The 20,791-nt window shown below is 38.0% G+C and overlaps 1 pseudogene; it reads right to left on the reverse strand.

The window, feature by feature from the left end:
* Positions 1 to 18,881, reverse strand: part of LOC138847552 (developmental pluripotency-associated protein 4 pseudogene) — a 39,492-nt pseudogene extending 20,611 nt beyond the window's left edge.
* Positions 18,882 to 20,791: the final 1,910 nt, after the last annotated feature.

Genomic DNA, 20,791 nt, shown 5'->3' on the forward strand with positions numbered 1-20,791 from the left:
TATGTATTACAAGTAATGTCTTAAACCACTGAGCCACAATGCTGACCACCCTGGAGTACTATTTTAAGTCCTCTATTTCCTTACATGTCCCCTGTTTGGTTGTCCTGTTATCAAATCTAAGATATCTTTTTAAAAAATACATTCTGCTATCTCTGTCTTTTAATTGGGAGGTTTAATCCATTTTCACTGAAAGTAATTATTTATAAGGAGAAACTTACTTCTGACACTTGTCCTACTTGTTTTCTATATATCTGAAAAACTTTTTGTCCCTGATCTCTTGTATTATTGTTTTCTGTTGTGTTTAGTTCAGTTTTTTTTTTTTTTTGTAGTGAACTATTTAAATCCTTTTCTCACATCCTTTAGTGTTTATCCCATAGGTACTTTTCTTTTCGGTTACCATGGTGGTGATTATATGTAACATACTAAACTTACAACACTCTAATTCATATCATCTTAAATTGAATAGCACACATAAACTCTGCTTCCTTATAACTATCTCCCCACTTCTTATTTTTGTTGATGTTACAAAATTATACATGAGTGTATTTCAAAAAGTTTGTGCAAAATGGGAGTAAGACATAATCAATGCAATGTGTCTTCATAATATGCATTTTCATGAACATTTGAAGACCTCTCATACGCATAGATTTCAAATTCTTTTTGCACAAAAATAAGCTTTTTAATTACATTTGCTATGAACTTTTGGAAGTACCGTCATACTCATACATTGTATGCCTCAAAACATAAACTAGCAATTAATTGAAATGTATTGGTCTCTGAAATTTTGTAGAAAACAAAATGTGGAGTTACACACCAAATGTTAACTCTTAGACTAACATTTTAAAAGTATAGTTTCTTAAATCACATAGAAAACAAAAAGTGTGGTTATATAGCATGGTGACAACAATTCTAGCTTGTATAATTGTCTATGTATTTACCTTTATCAAGATCACTATTTGCTTATTTGTCTTGGAGCTAACATTTCGTGTCCTTTCATTCCACTCAGCAGGAAGGACTCCCTTGAGCATTATTTGCTTGGTAGATCTAGTGGCATTGAACTCCTTCAGCTTTTGTCTATCATAATTTTAACCTCACTTTTGAAAGTTATTTTCGCCAGGTATTCAGTATCTAATTGACAGTTTCTTTCTTTTAACACTTTGGAGTAAATGAGTCCATTTTCTCTAACGTCTCTGATGAGAAATTTGCTGATAATCTCACTGAACATTCTTGGTATGTGATGAGTCGCTTTTCTCTTGGTGCTTTCAAGATTCTCTCTGTCTTTCCAAAGTTTGATTATAATGTGTTTCAGTGTGAGCCTCTTTGAATTAATTTATTTGGAGTTCATTGATGTTCTTCAATGTTTACATTACTAACTTTCATCAATTTTTGGAAGTTTTTAGTCATTACTTATTCAAATATTCTCTCCTCCCTCTTATCTCTTTTTCAGGGACTTCTACAATGAATAATTTGGTCCTCTTGATGGTGTCCTATGGGTCCTTTAGGCTCTATTCACTTTTTTCCAGTTTTCTTCTTTGAGTCCCTCAGATTCCATAATATACATTGTCTTATCTTCAAGTGGATGGATTCTATTTTCTGCTTGCTTAAACCTTCCTTTGAATCATTTTGTGTATATCGTATTAGAGTTATTGTACTTCTCAGCTCCAGAATTTCTTTTTAGCTCTCCTATCTCTTTATTGATTTTTCTACATTGTTTATCCATCATTTTCTTCACTTCTTCCACATCTTCTTTTATTTCTTTGAGCAGCTTTAAGATGAGAGTTTTAAAGTCTTTTACTAGATCTATCATCAGGTCTTTCTAAGCAACAGTTCCTATTTTTAATTTTTTTTTTCCTTTGAAGGGGGCCATACTTTGTCATTTCTTTGTGTGCTTCAGAATTTTTTTTACTTAGAACTTGTATTTAAATCTATTAATGTGGTAAGTTTAAAAATCAGATTTGCTCCCTTCCTCAGAATCTGCTATTTTTTGTTACTGTGCTTTTTCCAAAGTTGTAGGCTGTCTGTGCCAATGTTCCGCATGATGTATAAACTCAAAGTATTCTTAAGTCTATTTGTAGCCTACTCTTTTACCTGGTCTTGCCTTTTCACTTTCTAATTTTCCCTATATATGCAGTTGTTCTACTGTCTGGATCCAAAAAGGAGAAAATGGTGGAGGTTAAAAAGAAAGGCCCTGACCTTTTAAATCTCCTGAAAGTCACTTCAGTCAGACAAGGAGAGGCTTGAAACAATGGGAGGAGATGCAACAATGACCATCCTCCTGTTTGCACCTGAGTGTTCAGAAACAGCAATCAGCAATCTGACCTTAGATTCTATTTGGAAGGCAGTCATTTTTAAAGGCTTTAATCTTTATTATTTTGTAAAATTGTTACAATTCTCAATAAATGGCTTTGGAAATCTTACAAAATAATGTTTAGTGTGGTTACATTTTGTTTAATTTTTATTTTTGTATTTGGTGTTTTTAAGGAACTTATTAATGCATTAGATTTTCAGGGTCATGACAAATGCATGATAATTACAACAAAATTCTCATGATAGTGTGATATTAATAGAAAGAGAAATGGTTCAATGAAGTTCAAAGATAAAATTCTAAGAAAAAATGATATTTCCTTCCCTCCTTCTCTCAGAAGACAGTGTTATTTTTGCTCTCCTTGGCTCTTACAAGATATGTGCAGGCTGCTCCAGGAATATGTACACAGCTAGCTACCATGAGCTTGAGAAAGGGGGATGGCTAACTACTAGTATACTAAGAGCTGAAATTGACAGAAATAACCAAATTTACAACTAAGCCTTCCCTGGAAGTTGTAAGCATTCAACAGAGTCCAGATTTTCAAAACAGTTACATCAGCTTTTGCCAGTGCAATTTCAGTGGTGGGGAAATTTCTTCCTGCCAAGGGCCATTTGGATATTTGTAACACCATTTGCAGGTCATACAAAATTATTCATTTAAAAATTAGCCTGCTGTAGATGGTTGAATTCCGAGTCTAACCTTGCAGTCGCCTTGGCAGGGCCAGATGAAGTGATTTTATGGGTTGTATATGGCCTGTGGGCCAGAGGTTCCCCACCCCTAAACAGACCGATTTTTGCTGTTTCCTACTTCATCATCTCACCAAAATGATCCTCCTTATAAAATATATATTACTTTGATAGTGGGAAGGGGTTTTGAACTTTCCACACAGTAATAAACTGTATGATATATTTTAGACTTTTTTGGAGCAGTCCTGCATGTAGTCCTGTGAATTTTCTTTTTTGAAAACAACTAAGTGTCATTAATGCAACAGAATCATTGCATCTCTGATGGGTTATCATTTAGTTTCTGCTAGATTCTGATCAGTGTTAAGTTAGTGGCTGCCTCAGGAGGTGTCCTGTAGCTGGTTTATTCTTTTGATGTTGATGAGGTATTTCCTCAGTTGGTTGACATGTATTTCAGATTCATTCTTTGGAGCTTCTCAGAGTAAATATATTCCTTCTCCCATGTGGTGCTCAAACTATTTGAAAATGGTTATCAAATGCCCCCAATGTTTATTTCTTCATTGTGAGATTTCAAGGTGCCTCACAATATTGCTTGTGCCTTTCTGAAAATTCCGGTTTTTAAAATGTGGTGCCAAGAAGAACATACCATACTGCAGATATGGTCTTGTCTTGTGGTGGGAATATCATGAGTCATCATCATATTTTACATAGGTGAGTGAAGTCTAATTCTAAATTAATAGTTAGTAATTATGTAAACTTTTCAGAACAAATATCTGAATGCAACTTGATTTATATATGGAAATGTAGGTCACTTCCAGTAAGTTCCTATTTGAATTTCTTTCATACTTTCTTACAGAATTTTTCTTCAAATCTGAAACTAATTAATTTCCACTGTTGCAAGTTCTGACTGTTTTAATCTGCTTCATAAGCTCACTTTAAAACTCCATACCGTTTTTTGATGAATCTCCCCTCCCCACTTTACCAGTGTTAAACATATTTTTAAAGTTTGTGAAGTTTTTTGCTGTGTTAGCCCCTGGTTGCAACATTTCCCATTACAGTATCAACAACCTGTAAAGGAGTAAATAAGTAAAGAAGCTTAAGATAAGTAGGGAAGAATTTAAATGTCCAATAATAGCAAGCAAATAGCTGCCACCTAAAGAAGCATTATCTGGAGAAGAGCATTTTGCTTTCTTAATTAATAATACAATGAAAAGTAGTGCCTTAGTTGAAAAATATGTTATGAGGCAGTTTACTTCTTAAAAGGTAGGGTCCTAATCAAATAATATACTTTGCAAAGTATAATGCCTATGTTTGCACCCTCTATGGAAAATGTGCTATGACTCTATATTTTCTATATTATTTTTATTTTGCCCACAAACTTTCTCACAAAACTCTATCCATGAAGTATTTCCTACTTGTTAACAGGAATATTGTTTTATATAAAAATCTGAACTCATTAGAAAACAAAGTAGCCCAATATTTGATTATTTACTTTATAAAATAACTTATTATATGCTTTTAAAAATTTTTATTAAATTATTTTCATATTAGTTGAAATGAAAAGAGAGTGAGAGAGTGAGAGGGAGAGGAAAGAAATAGAATGACGTCTTCCTTCTGCTGGTTCACTCCCCAAATACCTACAACAGCCAGGGCTCTCCTAGGCCAAAGGCAAGAACCTGAAACACTTTCTGGGTTTCCCTTGTGAGTGATACGGGCTCAAGCACCTAAGCAATTACTTTCTGCACCCAAGGGTGTGCATTAGCAGGAAGATGGATCAGAATTGGAGGAGCCAGGACTTGAACCAGGCACTCTGAAATGAGATGCGGGTGTCTCAAGAGGCAATTTAACCACTGTGCCAACTACTTACCTACTCTTATTTATTTTTGAAGTGAAAGTAAAAAAAAAAAGAAAAGTATCTATCTTTTAGCTATATGTCTATTACCAAAGCAAGGAATATCTGCATGAGATTTCTATCCATCCAATAAAAGTCTGTTTCACATTGTGTACTTTTAGGGGTATTTTCACTCTGGATAAACTTTTTTTATTTTCTTAGAATATAATAGTAAAGCCAAATTATCTGTTGATTGAAAGTATTTTTGTAAAATTTTTAGTCATGGCAATATTAAAAAAGTAACGTTTATGGCTTGCCCTATTTGTAACTTGCTTTGTGTCTTTTATTTTATACTTTGGTTTTCTTTTCAAGTTCATTAACACATCAGTGGGAAACTGAATTTAAAGGCTATGCTTTTCTCATAGCACTTTTCATTATTTTCCTGACAGTTCTGAAATGAAAATGAACTTTGATAATTCTAAAATATAAAAATATAGTACTTTTCCTCCAGTATATTATTGGAGGACTTATCTTTCTTTTTCATTAATTGACATGTGACAAATTTGTTTATCACAAGCATTTTCTACTACATGGGAAAATTGTTAACCTGTGGGAGTGACAGATGATTTTGAGAATGTGTAAGTTTAATTGTTACTTCTTTTGTCACTTGGTATTAAGACCTCATTAGATAACAGTGGTGCTTTCTGTGACATTTCAATCGTCTGTCAACGTTTCTATGATAATCTCTTATATCAAATACTTCAGGTGTATTGACTGCATATGTTTAATTTAAGTTAAAACATCCCCTAAAAGAAAGTTTTCACAATTACATTTCAACTTTTCATTGAAAGTGGGGATTCATTGTGTTGACCTTTCCCCTAAGTGCTTATAAAGTTTACTCAAGTAACTGCTCACAAGATCAAAACTTTTTCTGATAAATTCTTTTGTGACAATTTAGTGGTCCTGATTTCCATATTATCTGTTTTTAGATTTATTTTTTTATTTCAAAGGCAGAATTACAGAGAAACGAGAAGGAGGCTTGCTGATTCACTCACAAAATGGCTGCAATGGCTGGGGAGGGGCAAGGTCAAAGCCTGGAGCCAGGAGCTTCTTCCGGGTCTCCAATGTGGGTGCAGGGGCTCAAGCACTTGGGTCACCTACGTTGCTTTCCTAGGCACCTTAGCAAGGAGTTGGGTTTGAAATACAGCAGCTGGTCCTTGAACTAGACCCCATACAGAATGCTGGCATTACAGGTGGTGGCTTTACTTACTATGCCACAATACTGGCTCCCATATTATCTTATAAATATATGGATATTTTGCTTGTAATTAGATGAAGATGACTACATATGCAAGGAGAAACAAACAGTTTTACTAGGTGCACAGATTGGAAATGAATGTGATATTACAGTTTTTCAGTCACTCTATCTATCTTTCACTACTTCTCTCAATTTTCCACCTCTCCACCAAACACACCTATTAAAAGATCTAAGATATGGTCATTCCAAAATGTGCAATTATCCACATTTTCACATTTTAATCTCTGCAGATAATAGGTATTATTTATAGCATAGACTGAATTTACTGCTAGTAATTTAAAAATGTTTAAATGGTCCAGTAAACTTTAGAGGAGATTTCTAAATGCAAATAACTCATAGTATTAAACTGTTATACAATGAAATCTAATAATTTTAGCAAAGTGGGCTCTGGAGAGCTAAGACAGTAACACTTCTTTCACGACTCAAAATAATTGAATTGCAAATTAACCTGAATTTTCTGTTCTTCTCTTTTAGGAGGAATTTACATAAAGGGAAACATTTTGCTGAATATTTTAGGGTCAATTAATATTCAACTGAACACTTTCTAAACCTGCTGAAACCATGCAACTCTACCATCAATTCCAAACTTAGCTTTTGTCTAAAAAGTCAAAGCAGAGAGCCAGATCTTATGCTGAATGGTTGCCAAATGTTTGGGATAGATAATCAGATGGTAGGGATAGGCTGAGCTTCTTTATGGAGATCACAGAGGCCTCAAAACACATCCTGAAAAATGAGTACTGGTTTCCAGTAGGTGGGGGGGGGGTATTCCAATGTCATGTAATGGTATAAACAGGAAGTGATAGACCAAGATGCAAGGATAAAATAAGGATATGTATTTGGTTACAGCAAATGATTCTTATATTAGAGTAAAAAACAGCTGTTTAGGTACATAAATTAGGTTGTATTCTAGATAAATTAATTTTGTAGCACTGGTTATGATGAACTGAAGAAGAGTTAAGATAGATGGATCAGCCAATTAGAATACTCTATTCTGGCAACATCTGGTTATGTCTAGGAATTGGGTAGTAAGAAGCAATGGCAGCTTATAGCATGGGATGGGATTGACTATGACTTGAAAACTAATTCTGGAAACCAAGGGAGAAATAAAGATATGCCATGTTTGACATCTAGACTGTGTACCATGCTTCTTTTTTTAAAAGATTTATTTATGTATTTGAAAGTCAGAGTTACAAAGAGAGAGGAGAGGGAGAGAGAGAGAGAGAGAGAGAGAGAGAGGTCTTCCATCTGATGGTTCACTCCCCAGTTGGCCGCAATGGCTGGAGCTGCGCCGATCCGAAGCCAGGAGCCAGGAGCTTCCTCCGGTCTCCCACGTGGGTGCAGGGGCCCAAGGACTTGGGCCATCTTCCACTGCTTTTACAGGCCATAGCAGAGAGCTGAATTGGAAGTGGAGCAGCCAGGTCTTGAACTGGTGCCCATATGGGATGCTGGCATTTCAGGCCAGGGAGTTAACCTGCTACGCCACAGTGCCAGCCCCTTGTGTACCATGCTTTTACGAGACTGCATGACATAGTGGCTAAAAATGTGGTACCCATTTAAGGTACCCAGGTTCAAGCTTTTCCTGCTTCAGTATCCTCAACTGTAAATTGCAGTTTATGATATGGCCTACCTCATAAAGAAATCCTTGTGACGATTAATTGAATTAATGTGAGTTATGTTCTTAGAAGGGAATCTTAGCATCAAAGTGGGGACTGGCAAAATGAATGAATCACTGACAGAAAGCTATCTAAGATACCCAGCCATGGATCTGCTCCGTGGGAATGTGAAACAGCAAATTTCAGAAAGCTTTGCAGCTCTAAGGGCCACAGAGAACATGTTTTATTCAATTGCCTATTAATCAGAAATTAATTCAGGGCACTCTACTTTCTTAACATTCCAGTAAAATTAAGTTATTTGACTTGATCCATAAATCATATTTCCTGTTCTATCATTAAATGTCCCTGTGCCCTACTGTGAATGTAACTGCAGCTAACCTTTACAAGCGAAGGACATCTAGACAAAAACAATTCCAAGGCAATGTGCCATGTTCTGAATCAGGCTTGGCATATATGACTATAGGAAGGCAATTTTCTTCAGTTTATGTGAGGCCTGTTGATATTATTGCAGTTTATTTGCCTGTAGAGTGAATTTACATTGCCAAAAGATAAGTTTGACACTTTCATTTGTACTGACACAGCCAGTGAATATACAATTTTTTTGTTCTTTATCACCTGGTCTCCTTGATGCAATGTCACTCAGTAAAGGGGATTTTTTTTTTCTCAATCAATTTTCTATCCGAAAGCAAATATCCAGTGAGCCAGTGGGAGTTTTCCTACCTTCATGACAGATTTATACCCTCTGGGTTTTCACAATGTGGCCTGCTTTGCAATGATGTTGGTATAAATTAAGAAAAAAAATCAGGGGCTGCCCAAAGAGCCTTCTCTTCCAGTCTGGATACAAGAATGACTTCTGCTGAAGATCTTTGTCCTTCCACACATCAATAATTCATTTCACACATGAAGGCAAAAAGTGTATAAAACGTTTTTGAGAAAATCTAGTTGAGAGCAGATGTTCATAGTGGTCACAGCTCTCAATATTTGTTTCCTCCTGTCCTGCTTCCATACATCAAAATTCAGAAAATACAGGGTCCAAGATTGGCATTAACAACCAGAATCTTTCATTTAGAAGGTCACAGAGCTAGGGGCCAGCACTGTGGTATAGCAGGTAAGGCCACCGCCTGTGGTCCTGGCATCCAATATGGGTTCTGGTTCAAGTCTTGGTTGTTCCACTTCTGATATAGCTCTCTGCTAATGGCCTGGGAAAGAGGTGGAAGATGGCTCAAATGCTTGGGCCCCTGCACCCATATGGAAGACCTGGAACAAATTCCTGGCTTCAGATCAGCCCAGCCCCTGTCATTGTGGCCATTTGGGGAGTGAACCAGAGGATGTAAGACCTCTTTCTCTCTCTCTCTATGCTTCTGTAACTCTGCCTTTTAAATAAATAAATAAATCTTTTAACAAAAAGAAAGTCACTGAGTTATATTTGATTTAAAAACACAGCAGACCCATAGAATGGCAAATGTCCTAACAGCACTCCGGCCTCATAATCAGCCCTTAAGGCATGCGGATCCGGCTGAAATGCCCATGAGAGTATGAAAGATCTCCACGAGTGAGATCCCAGTGGAAAGAATGGGTCATCAAAGAAGGAGGTACCTTTCTCTGAAGGGAGGAGAGAACTTCCACTTTGACCATGGCCTTGTCTAAATATGATCAGAGTCTGTGAACTCAGGGGGCTTCCATAGCCTTGGCAGCTCATGACAAGAGCCTAGGGTGATTACTGAGGCCATAAACAAGAGTGTCAATTTGTTAAGTCAACAACAGGAGTCACTGTCACTTACTCCTCATGTACGATCTTTGTCCTTAGTGTGCTGTACATTGAGATTTAATGCTATAACTAGTACTCAAACAGTATTTTTCACTTTATGTTTCTGTGTGGGAGCAAACTGTTGAAATCTTTACTTAATGTATGCTAAACTGATCTTCTGTATATAAAGAGAAACGAAAATGAATCTTGATGTGAATGGAAGGGGAGAGGGAGTGGATAGGGGAGGGTTGCGGGTTGGAGGGACGTTATGGGGGGGAAGCCATTGTAACCCATATTCTGTACTTTGGAAATTTATATTCATATTCTGTCTTTGCTACTTGCAAATAAAGATGTCAAAAAATCTCAAAAAAAAAAAAAAGAAGCTATGTGGCCTGGACAAAAAAAAATAAAAAAATAAAAAAAATAAAAAAATAAAAATAAAATGTTGAAAAAAAATATGGATAAGGCTATAAGAGAAACTAGCAGTGCCTCCTGAATGATACAATTCTCAAGACTGCAGCTATTTTCATGTAATCCTTTGTCCCATGCACATCTTACTCTCTTATCACATCAAGGAGTCTTTCTCGGCATTTAAAGATGGATAAACATCTACCAAAAGTGTCTTAGAAAATACACATTCATCCAGAAGCATACATATATTTACTTGCCAAGCTCCAAGTAATAACTGATGACCATCATTGTAACGCATTTAATATATTTTAAGAGATTACTCAAGTTGGGATACTTCCTACCAAGGCCAAGACAGTGCTAGTGTATTCATTTCACACTATATCCTTCTTTGACTTGGCTTTATCTACAAAAGCAATTATGCAGGTTATCGCATTCAATAAAACAGAATGTGCACCTCTGCATACAGGGGTTTTGTGTAGTGCTATTTAGTCACCATAAGGAAATACTCTATTTACAATTTTAATTTATAAAAATATTATAGGAAAAAGCTATTTAAATAATGGAGGGTGTTTTAGAAATGCTCTATGCTACTTATTTCTAAAAAGTACTTAAGTAATTTCTTTTCAGGCATCCCAACAACTTCCATTATGACATCCAAAACTTGATAGAGCCAGAAAACCTGATTATTGGACATGGTTATGTAACAATATAACAATGCACATGAAACTTCTAATTATTTACAAAAACATGACAACTGATCCACTAAACCATAAATTTAGGTGCATGCTCCAGTTCTCTATCATCAAATGGACATAGAATATGTAGGATAGTGCTCAAATTTGTCTTTAAGTCACAAATAATTTGTAAAAATATGTTGCTTACATTCCAATAGCACTTGCTCTTCTTGGTTGCCTCTATGCTTCAGTCTATTTCGATATCTTGAGGAGATCACCATGATGATTTGGCTTAGGATAAGAAAACTCAAGTTTGATTTATGGAAGGATAAACGTATAGCACAGTATGCTATCAAAAAGCGAAAGTTGACTATTTGTCACATTACAATCCCAACTTAGGATATTCTTGAATGCATTGGGAAAGGACAATCCTCCAATTGGACAGAACTCTAGGCATGTATCTGCAAGTCCAGTTTGCATGGAAGGCAAAATGGCCTGAAGAATGGATCTACACTAATTCATGGAAAATAGCTATTGTCTTATGGCCAGGGAATTGACAGGAACAAGTTTAGATATCTGATGACAAGAGGCCTGGGGAAGAAAAATTTGTGCGAGTATGTTAGAATAGTATCAAATGCATATGTACTGTGTCTTGTGAGGAGGCTTTCAATCAAGTAGACAAAATGATCCATGTAGTGAATGTTGGTCAGCTTCTACACTCAGTCATTCCAAGGGATATTTAAAATGACTCATGAGAAACAAATGGTGTTGGTGGTAGAGATGGAGATTATGCATAGGATTCTCTCCCAAAGCTGTATCTGGCTGTCATCATTGTTGAGTTCCTAATCAACTGACAGCAGTGACTAGTCCTGAGTTTCTCGGTCCCCTATGTCTTGGAAAATCTGTCAATTCCCTTCTATCAGGGTGGACAGGTTTGTAGACAGAGAATAGTCTTCATGGGAATAGAAACCTCTTTTGGATTTTCCTTCATGGCCTGCCACGCTTCTGCCAGGAACACTGTCTTTAAACTTCTGTATTCCCTAGTCACCTTGGTGATTTGTCATTGCTTCTGAATGAGGAATGAATTTATGGTGAAAGTATGCATACATACGAACGGACATTCCAAGGATTCCCTCCTTGTATCTTACACATCAGAACATTATTCCCAAACCTCTAGCTTTAGTCTCTACTTCAATTATTCAAACCTACTTTTCCTGTTCCCTATCTTCATGTTTTGGCACGTGGAGTTCCATCTGCCTAAACTATTTATTTCTTGTCAAAATTCCTTATATCTTTTGAGACCATTCACAAGCACCAAACTTGTTCATTTGAGCCCCTTTGGAATTTTGCCACCAACTCACTATTGTAACGTCATTTAATAAATAGTTTGGTGTCATTTGAATACTTATCTCATTAATTTACTGTGTCACATGGGGTGCCGGTGCTGTGGCATAGTAGGTAAAACTGCCACCTGCAGTGCTGGCATCCCATATGGATGCCAGTTTGAGTTCTGGCTGCTCCAATTCTGATCCAACTTCTTGCTAATGTGCCTGGGAAAGCTGTGGAAAATGGCCCAGGTGCTGAGGAACCTGCACCCACATGGGAGACCTGGAAGAAGCTCCTGGCTCCTGGCTATAGCTTGGCCCAGCCTTGGCTGTCATGGCCACTTGGGGAGTGAACCAGCAGTTGGAAGATTCTTTCTCTCCCTCTCTGTAACTCTGATTTTCAAATAAATAAATAAATCTTTAAAAAAAGAGAATGTCACATGGACAGGAACTACATCTTATACTTTCTTACATTTCTGTGGATCCTTGGGCTCAGTAGGTTACCAGTGAATAGTGCATTTAAGAACATACAGCTGTGTAATAATGCATAGATGATTAAGGAGAGAAACAAAGACAATAAAATATTACTTTAGTATAATATTTCCCTCAACCAATGTTTATTATATTGATACAAATATAAAATAATCTATAAAAGGGATAATTAACTTTTCTTGATTTTACCCACCAAAAGTTGTGGGGAGGCCTGAAAAAGTATTAATTGAAGATTTTCTCTGCTAACTAGATTAACATTTGCTATATGAGAAAGGAAATATATGCAGCAAATGAGTTGGGGCAGAAAGGAAAAATTTTATTCTAAATTTTGGATCAAAAAAGATAATATGTGGATACCCAGAAAGCAAATTTCTATTCCCTTGTTCATATGAGGGTTTTGTTACTTTAGTTGAATAGACAATGTTCAGGTGTATTTTCTAGCAATCCTAAAACAAGAGGGATTTTTGTTGTGTTTCTATTATCTAAGGGTAGAAATTGAGGCCATAATACAAAATGTATAAACTTTTTTCTATACTGAGGTTTGATTTCTGATATCTTAATCAGTTCTTATTTTTGTGAAACAGGGTTTATGTGGAAATACACAAATATAATGTTTTCATTCGTGAACAGAGTATTAGAACTTAGTCAGAAATTAAAACAATTTAAACTATCTATAAAATATACCATATGACTCATGAGTAGTATGCATTTCAGTGACAGCTTTCCTCAGTTATCAAAGAACACTAGTTATGTTTTATTTGCTTTTCAGAATATCTAAAAGCAAACTGATTCAGTCGCAGCGAAATTCACCCAAGCAAGGTACAGGTTCAATTTAGTAGAAGGGAGATTCTCTCTAAAACTATAAGTTTGAATATTGGGTGTTATTTGATGAATAGGACAAGATGGATGGAATTCAAATTCATCATGGATGCAACTTAGCTGAATGGTCAGCCTACGGAAGGAATATGCATAAAGTGAGGAAGTTCAAGGTACCAATGAAGCTTTAGAGTAGTCTAATGACACCTATTGTTCCCATAGGAATTATATGAGAGAATGCCATGATATAAGAGTAATTCATATTTTTTTCTAAATACAAAATTTTATTTGGGAAGAAGGGCAGAAAAATAATTATTTAATGTAAAATTTGCTCAACTACACGGGGCAGGGCAGAATTTCAAGGCAGGAACTATACTTTGATGGCCCCTCAGCCAGATTATTTAGTGGATTATTTGCACTGCTTCTACTATTCATAGATTGAGTGGCAAAAATGTATATTTTATTAGCTGGAATTAACCATTAAAATCTACTGCATTAACTTGCAAATACTTGCTGTGATTTATTGATTAAAGTTTTTCTGGGAAAAATTTGATTCTTTTTGAGCTATCAAATAAAAAACATATAACTGAATCAGATAATCATTTGAGGAATATTGTTGAGCAAGTTGAGATTCAAATCACTGCCCCAAAATTATTATGGACTTTACAATTCATTTTTATGGAGCTTACTTTTTTTTTACCATAATGTTTCATTTTATCATACATCCCTAGTATGAACTTTTCTCATGCATATGATGCAATGATAAATAGAATGGAGATTTAAAGCAGTTATTTGGATGATTCACTACCATAAAATATACTTTAAGGGAAAGTAGGGTGTCCAGATATTTATTATTTATGCTATTGGTCTAGACAACATAAATTTCCCGAGATAGTGGTTTTGATTTCTACATTGGCTAGTCATATTCTTATTTGTGGCTATTAAATTCATTGTTTATGTCATCAGAATAATAAAATGTCTTAACAGTTTTAATTTCTACATAGGCTCTTCCATTATTCCTTTTCCTCATCAAATGATGATTAATGCTTTATAGCAACGTATTGAAAATAGCAAGTAAAATATATTGTCTCTGTCCTTTAGCAGTATGATTAAGGGGAAAAGAAACAAGCATAAAAATATAACAATCATTAGCAGTGTAAAAATTTCCAATCAATTGGTATCCATGTTAGAGCTATAGTAGCCCTAGAATCCCAGTTCAATTGAAATTCTGGTAATCTATCCTATAAAGGGCAATTGAGCAAAAGATTTTGATGAGGACAAATATTTTACCACCCCTGGAAAACAGCTAAAAGGCCATACAAAATGTGAATGGTATTTTCTTTTCTTTTCTTTTAACGAATTATTTTATTTCTTTGAAAGACGGAGTTATGGAAAGAGGTAGAGACAGAGAGAGAGGTCTTCCATTCCACTGGTTCACTCCCCAAATGACCTCAATGGCCAGAGCTGAGGCGATCTGAAGCCAGAAGCCAGGAGCTTCTTCCAGATCTCCCATGTGGGTGCAGGCGCCCAAGGACCTAGGCCATCTTCTATTGCTCTCCTAGGGCATAGCAGAGAGCTGAATCAGAAGAGGAGCAGCGGGGACTTGAACCGGTACCCGTGTGGGATGCCGGCGCTGCAGGATGGGGCTTTAACTCACTGCACCACAGCACCAGCTCCAAGAATGGTATTTGCTTTGCATGTTAGTGTCTGAAAGAAACATTACTAAGTGACATCATAAAATGCATGAATTCTTTTTATTAAGTTCCTTGATTTTAAAATAAACTATACCTTATCATTTTTTTCATTCTACTCTTTTAATAAAACATACTTAATTTTCTTCATCTTTGTTTATTCTCATTGATTTTTATGTTTCTAGTGTTTGATACAGTTTCTTGGATAAGTTTGGTATAAAATTTCATGATTTGGGCCAGTGCCGTGGCTCACTAGGCTAATCCTCCGCCTTGCAGCTCCGGCACACCGGGTTCTAGTCCCGGTCGGAGTGCCTGATTCTGTCCCCGTTGCCCCTCTTCCAGGCCAGCTCTCTGCTATGGCCCGGGAGTGCAGTGGAGGATGGCCCAAGTGCTTGGGCCCTGCACCCGCATGGGAGACCAGGAAAAGCACCTGGCTCCTGGCTTCGGATCAGCGCGGTACGCCAGCCGCGGCGGCCATTGGAGGGTGAACCAATGGCAAAGGAAGACCTTTCTCTCTCTCTCTCTCACTGTCCACTCTGCCTGTCAAAAAAATATTTTTTTCATGATTTGTTTTCACTATTTTTCCTAATTTTCTTGCAACTCCTGGACACTTAAAATGCTATTGGCCTGACTCACCATGAATTTTGTCATTTTATGTTTTAAAAAATTCTCGACTTTTTTGGAATTATACTCCATATTCCCTGGGAGGACAAGAGATACCTTAAGAGTTTCCAATGAGGGGCCGGTGTTGTGGCACAGCAGGTTAATGCCCTGGCCTGCAGCACTGGCATTCCATATGGGCATCAGTTCAAGCCCCAGCTAGTCTACTTCCAAACCGGCTCCTGGGAAAGCAGTGGAAGAAGGCCCAAGTGTTTGAGGCCCTGCACCAGCAAGGAAGACCTGGAAGAAACTCCTGGCTCCTGGCTTCGGATCAGCCCACCTCTGGTCATTGCAGCCGTCTGGGGAGTGAACCAGTGGATGGAAGACCTCTCTGTCTCTGTCTCTCTGTGTAACTCTTTCAAATAAATAAAATAATTAAATTTTTAAAAAATAGATAAAAAAGGAGATTCTGAGGAAGGCAGAACCTGAGGCCCTTGTCACATGTTTGTACATAAAGGACCTAAATCATCAACTAACCTAAGGTTAGTACTATTCCCTCTTGCTTTTCTCTACCTCTTTCTATTTTGCAACTTAGAACTTAAATGGGTTTTCTTTCTCACATCCCCAAATTTACTTCAGTCTATGACTGTCCCTTATTTTGTCAGAGTCCCAGACAGTGGCCAGTGCTGGTGGTGCAGTGGTTTAAGCTATTGTCTGTAATACTGGCATCCCATATTGGAGTGACAGGCCAAGTCTTGGTTGTTTGGCTTTCTATCTAGCTTCCTGCTAATACACATGGGAAAGCAGGGGATGATGGCCCAAGTCCTTGGGCCCTTGCCACCCATGTGGGAGACTCGTGTCGAGTTCATGGCTCCTGACTTTGGCATGGCCCAGCCCAGGTTGTTGCAGTGATCTTGGGAGTGAACCAGCAGATGCAAGAAGTCTCTCTCTCTCTGCCTTTCAAATAAATAGATTAATTAATATATAAATCTATCTTTAAAAATCCTCAGATAGATATTTGAGTTCTACTGACATCTTTGTGAACACATTCATGAGAAATTAATGACTTTTTATGCTCTCTCATATTATTTTTCCCTGAATTTTTGATGTCCTTGACAAAGAAACGTGTCATTGGAATACATAATAAATTTAGACAAAATGTTATAAAAGTAAAATCAAGATAGCTAGATGCTGAAATTACTTCTCACCACTCAAATTAGTAGGTAGTCAAACAATAATGTTGCATATTTACTCCTAGCCAGGAAGTTGGTTTACATTTTGGATTGTCATAGTTCAACAAATATTTGTATGAACATCAAAAAGGCTTTAATTGAAAAAGCAGCTATGTAATGTGAATTTACTAGGTGCATAGGGTCAATTAGAATGATGGGTGTTGTGGCTCAGTAGTTTTTTTTTTAAAGATTCATTTTATTTATTTGAAAGAGTTACAGAGAGTAGTAGAGCCAGAAAGAGAGGTCTTCCATCTGCTGGTTCACTCCCCAGATGGCTGTAATGGCCAGAGCTGTGCCAATCCAAAGCCAGGAGTTTTTTTCCAGGTCTCCCACGTGGGTGCAGGAGCTCCTTTTTGGGCCACCTTCTACTGCTTTTTCAGGCCATAGCAGGGAGCTGGATCGGAAGTGGAGCAGCCGGGATAAGAACCAGCGCCCATGTGGGATGCTGGCACTTCAGGCCAAGGCTTTAACCTGCTGCGCCACAGTGCCAGCCCCAGTGGCTCAGTAGTTTTAACCACCACTTAAGTTTAAATGGTTTAAGTCACCTGTATCCCATTTCAGAGTCCTAGTTCATGTACTGGCACTACTGCTTCCAAACCAGCTTTTAGGCAATGCATCCTGGGAGGAAGCAAATGATGGCTCAAGTGCTTGGGCCCCTGTCACCCATATGGCAGATCTAGATAAAGATCCAGGCTCCCAGCTTTGGACTGTCCCAACCTTGCTGTTGTAAGCATTTGAGGAATGAACCAATCTATATGTGTGCCTATTATTTTTATTATATGAATGGAAGAATGAGAATATGAAATATTGACTAAATTAATACAGGCTTCATGAATGGAAAAGTAGTTTGGAAATGGTTTGGAAATGAGTCAAAAAAGGAATTAGATTCCAATATGGCTGAGTAGAGAAGACATGCTGATTTTGATCACAGGAAAATACCAGAAAAATGGGAGGATCTTTGTTCCTGGGAGATAGTTGGAGAGGTTTTCAGTGAAAATCTACAGTAAGAGAGACTCTGTGGAGCAGCAAGGAGTGTACAGATATGCAGCAGGTCACCAGACACCACCAGTGATTCCCACGACTGGTGGCTGGCAGGGAAGTCATCTTCCCCGAGTGAGGTGAGAGGATTCTGCAGAAGTCTGTGCTCCACTGGTGATCTTATCTGGGGAAAAGACTCGTGGTTCCCACCAATTTTATTTATTTTTTTTTAGAGATTTATTTTATTTTGAAAGACAGATTTACAGAGAGAGGTAGAGACAGAGAGAGAGGTCTTCCATCTGCTGGTTCACTCCTCAAATGGCTGCAACGGCCAGGAGCCAGGAGCTTCTTCCAGGTCTCCCACATGGATGCAGGGGTCCAAGGACTTGGGTCATCTTCTGCTGCTCTCCCAGGCCATAGCAGAGAGCTGGATCAGAAGTGGAGCAGCCAGGTCTCGACCGGCATCCATATGGGATGCCGGAGCTTCAGGCCAGGGCATTAACCTGCTGCGCCACAGTGCCAGCCCCTCCCGCCAACTTTAATTTCAGGCAGTTGGCAGGGGGCAAAGTGCTCACTTAACTCTGTGAATGGAGGGCATTTCACTCTCTCCCCCGACCCGGGCACCCAGTGACCAGTAGGGAAAGTACCATCTTATTGGAATAGGAAAGTGGAGACTGTGGTGGCCTGTATGTCTCTGGTGGATTCTGTCAGAGGGAGAAACCCGTGGTCCCCACTGCTTTGAGTCTGGGTGGACAAGGTTGGCAGGGGGCAGGGTGCCCACTTAACTCTGTGAACAGTGGGCACATCCTCCCTCCCCCCCACCAGCAGGGAAAGTGCCATCTTTCCAGAATAATGCAAGTTGAGGCTGCGGCAACATGTGTGCCTGTAGTTTTTGTCAGAGTGAAAAATCCAGGGTCACCACTGACTTTGAGTCTGGGCAGAGGAGCTGGTGGGGGGCAGGGTTCCCAGTTATTTTACTGAGTGGGGGGGCACATTGCATTTCTCCTCTATCCCCACCTAGGTGCCCAGCTCTGGGCCAGAGTGGCTCTCTCTTAAGAGAGAGAAGCTCCCAGGGCACAGAGTGGATCCCTACAGCCCATGACTGCGGGAACGCAGCATCCTTGGCTGTGAGAATCCTGACTGCTATAAGCTGGGAGGCCTCCATGTTCGTGCTGTGCAGCATATTAGATACTTTGCTGTTTGTGCACCTGAGTGGGGATGCAGGCACAGAGAGCTTCATCTTGACACAGAGAAGGGTGGAGGCAGTGATCATGCTAGCCAGGGTGATCACCCCCTCTTCCTTACTGACTACAGAGAAGAGCTACCATGCACATTTTGGGTGTTACCCTGGACTTTTGCCCCACCTACAAACACTGACCAGAACTCTTTGGCTCCATACAGCATACACCTCTGGATATCTCCTAAAGGTGCAGTCATCCCACTACAACTAGGGGCACATAACCCAAGAACAAACTCTTCAGAGGAGATATCAACACGTATTTCTCCAGATGTATAAAAATCATAGAAAAACAAGAAATGTGAACAAGGCATACAATATGAATCCCCAAAAGAAACACAGTAATACTTCAATATTAGACTGTGAAGATGAAGATATTGATGAAATTGACTGTAAGATTACTCAAAAACACAGAGAAGCAATTACATAAGTTAAAGAAATCAATGAGGGGCTGGCACTATGGCATAGTGGGTAAAACTGCCACCTGCAGTGCCAGCATCCCATATGGGTGCCAGTTCAAGTTCTGGATGTTCCATTTCCAATCCAGCTCTCTGCTATAGCCTGGGAAAGAAGTAGATGTTGGACCAAGTCCTTGGGTGCCTGCAACCACGTGGGAAACCTGGAAGAAGCTCCAGGCTCCTGGCTTCGGATCACCTCAGCTCTGGCCATTGTGGCATTTGGGCAGTGAACCAGTGAATGGAAGACTTTTCTCTCGGCCTCTGCCTCTAAATCCACCTTTCAAATACAAAAATAAATCTAAAAAGAAAAAAAGAAATCGATGAATGACATGGATGGGAAATTTGGTAGAGAAATAGAAACATTAAAGAATAATTAAATTGAAATATTGTAAATGAAGAATTCAATATGTCAAATAAAAAATAGAGTGGAAAGCCTGAACACTAAGCAGACTCATGAAGCCAAAGAAAGAAAATTAGAGCTAGAAGACAAAACTTTTGGAATATCACAGTTAGACAGAAAAAAATCAGAAAAAATGAAAATGGTATTCAGGATATATAGGATAACATCAAATGACAAAACATATGTGTCTTAGGTGTTTCTGAAGGTGAAGATAAGCCAAATGACTTAGAAAACTTCTTCACTGAAATAACAACAGAAAATCCCCCTAATTTGGACAAAGATATGGACATCCAAGTATGAGAAGCACATAGAACCCCAAATATACATGATCAGAGAAGGTCTTCTCAATGATACTTTATATTCAAACTTTCAAACATAAACACACAAAAAATCCCAAAATGTGCAAGAGAGAAATGATAGATTACTTTTAAAGGATCCTCAATCAGATTGACAGCAGATTTCTCATCAAAAATCCTGCAGGTGAGGAGAGAATGGAGAGATATCATCCAAGTCCATAAAGAAAAAGTGTTAGCACAGAATATTGTACTCAGCAAAGCTCTCATTTATAAATGAATGTGCAATAAAAACCTTCCAAAACAAATGAAAATTGAAGGAATTTGTCACCACCAGGCTAGCCTTACAAATGACAGCTAAGGATATACCACATACAGAAACAGAGAAAGAGAAACCACATCATGAAAACATGTGAAGACAGAAAATCTCCTAATAATAGCACAAAGGAAATCCAAAATAAATGGTAGGAATATCTATGAAAAATGGCAAGACCAAGTCATCACTTATCCATAATATTATTGAATGTAAATTGACTAAACTATATAATTAAAAGATACAGATTAGCTAAATGGATTAAAAGGCAACACCTATCTATATGCTGTCTACAAGAAACACATCTCACAAAGATACACAGAAAGTGAGAGGATGGAAAAAGATACTCCATGCAAATGAAAATCAAAAACAAG

The sequence above is a fragment of the Oryctolagus cuniculus genome, chromosome X (genome assembly GCF_964237555.1).
Source record: "Oryctolagus cuniculus chromosome X, mOryCun1.1, whole genome shotgun sequence".
In the NCBI taxonomy this organism is placed as follows: domain Eukaryota; kingdom Metazoa; phylum Chordata; class Mammalia; order Lagomorpha; family Leporidae; genus Oryctolagus; species Oryctolagus cuniculus.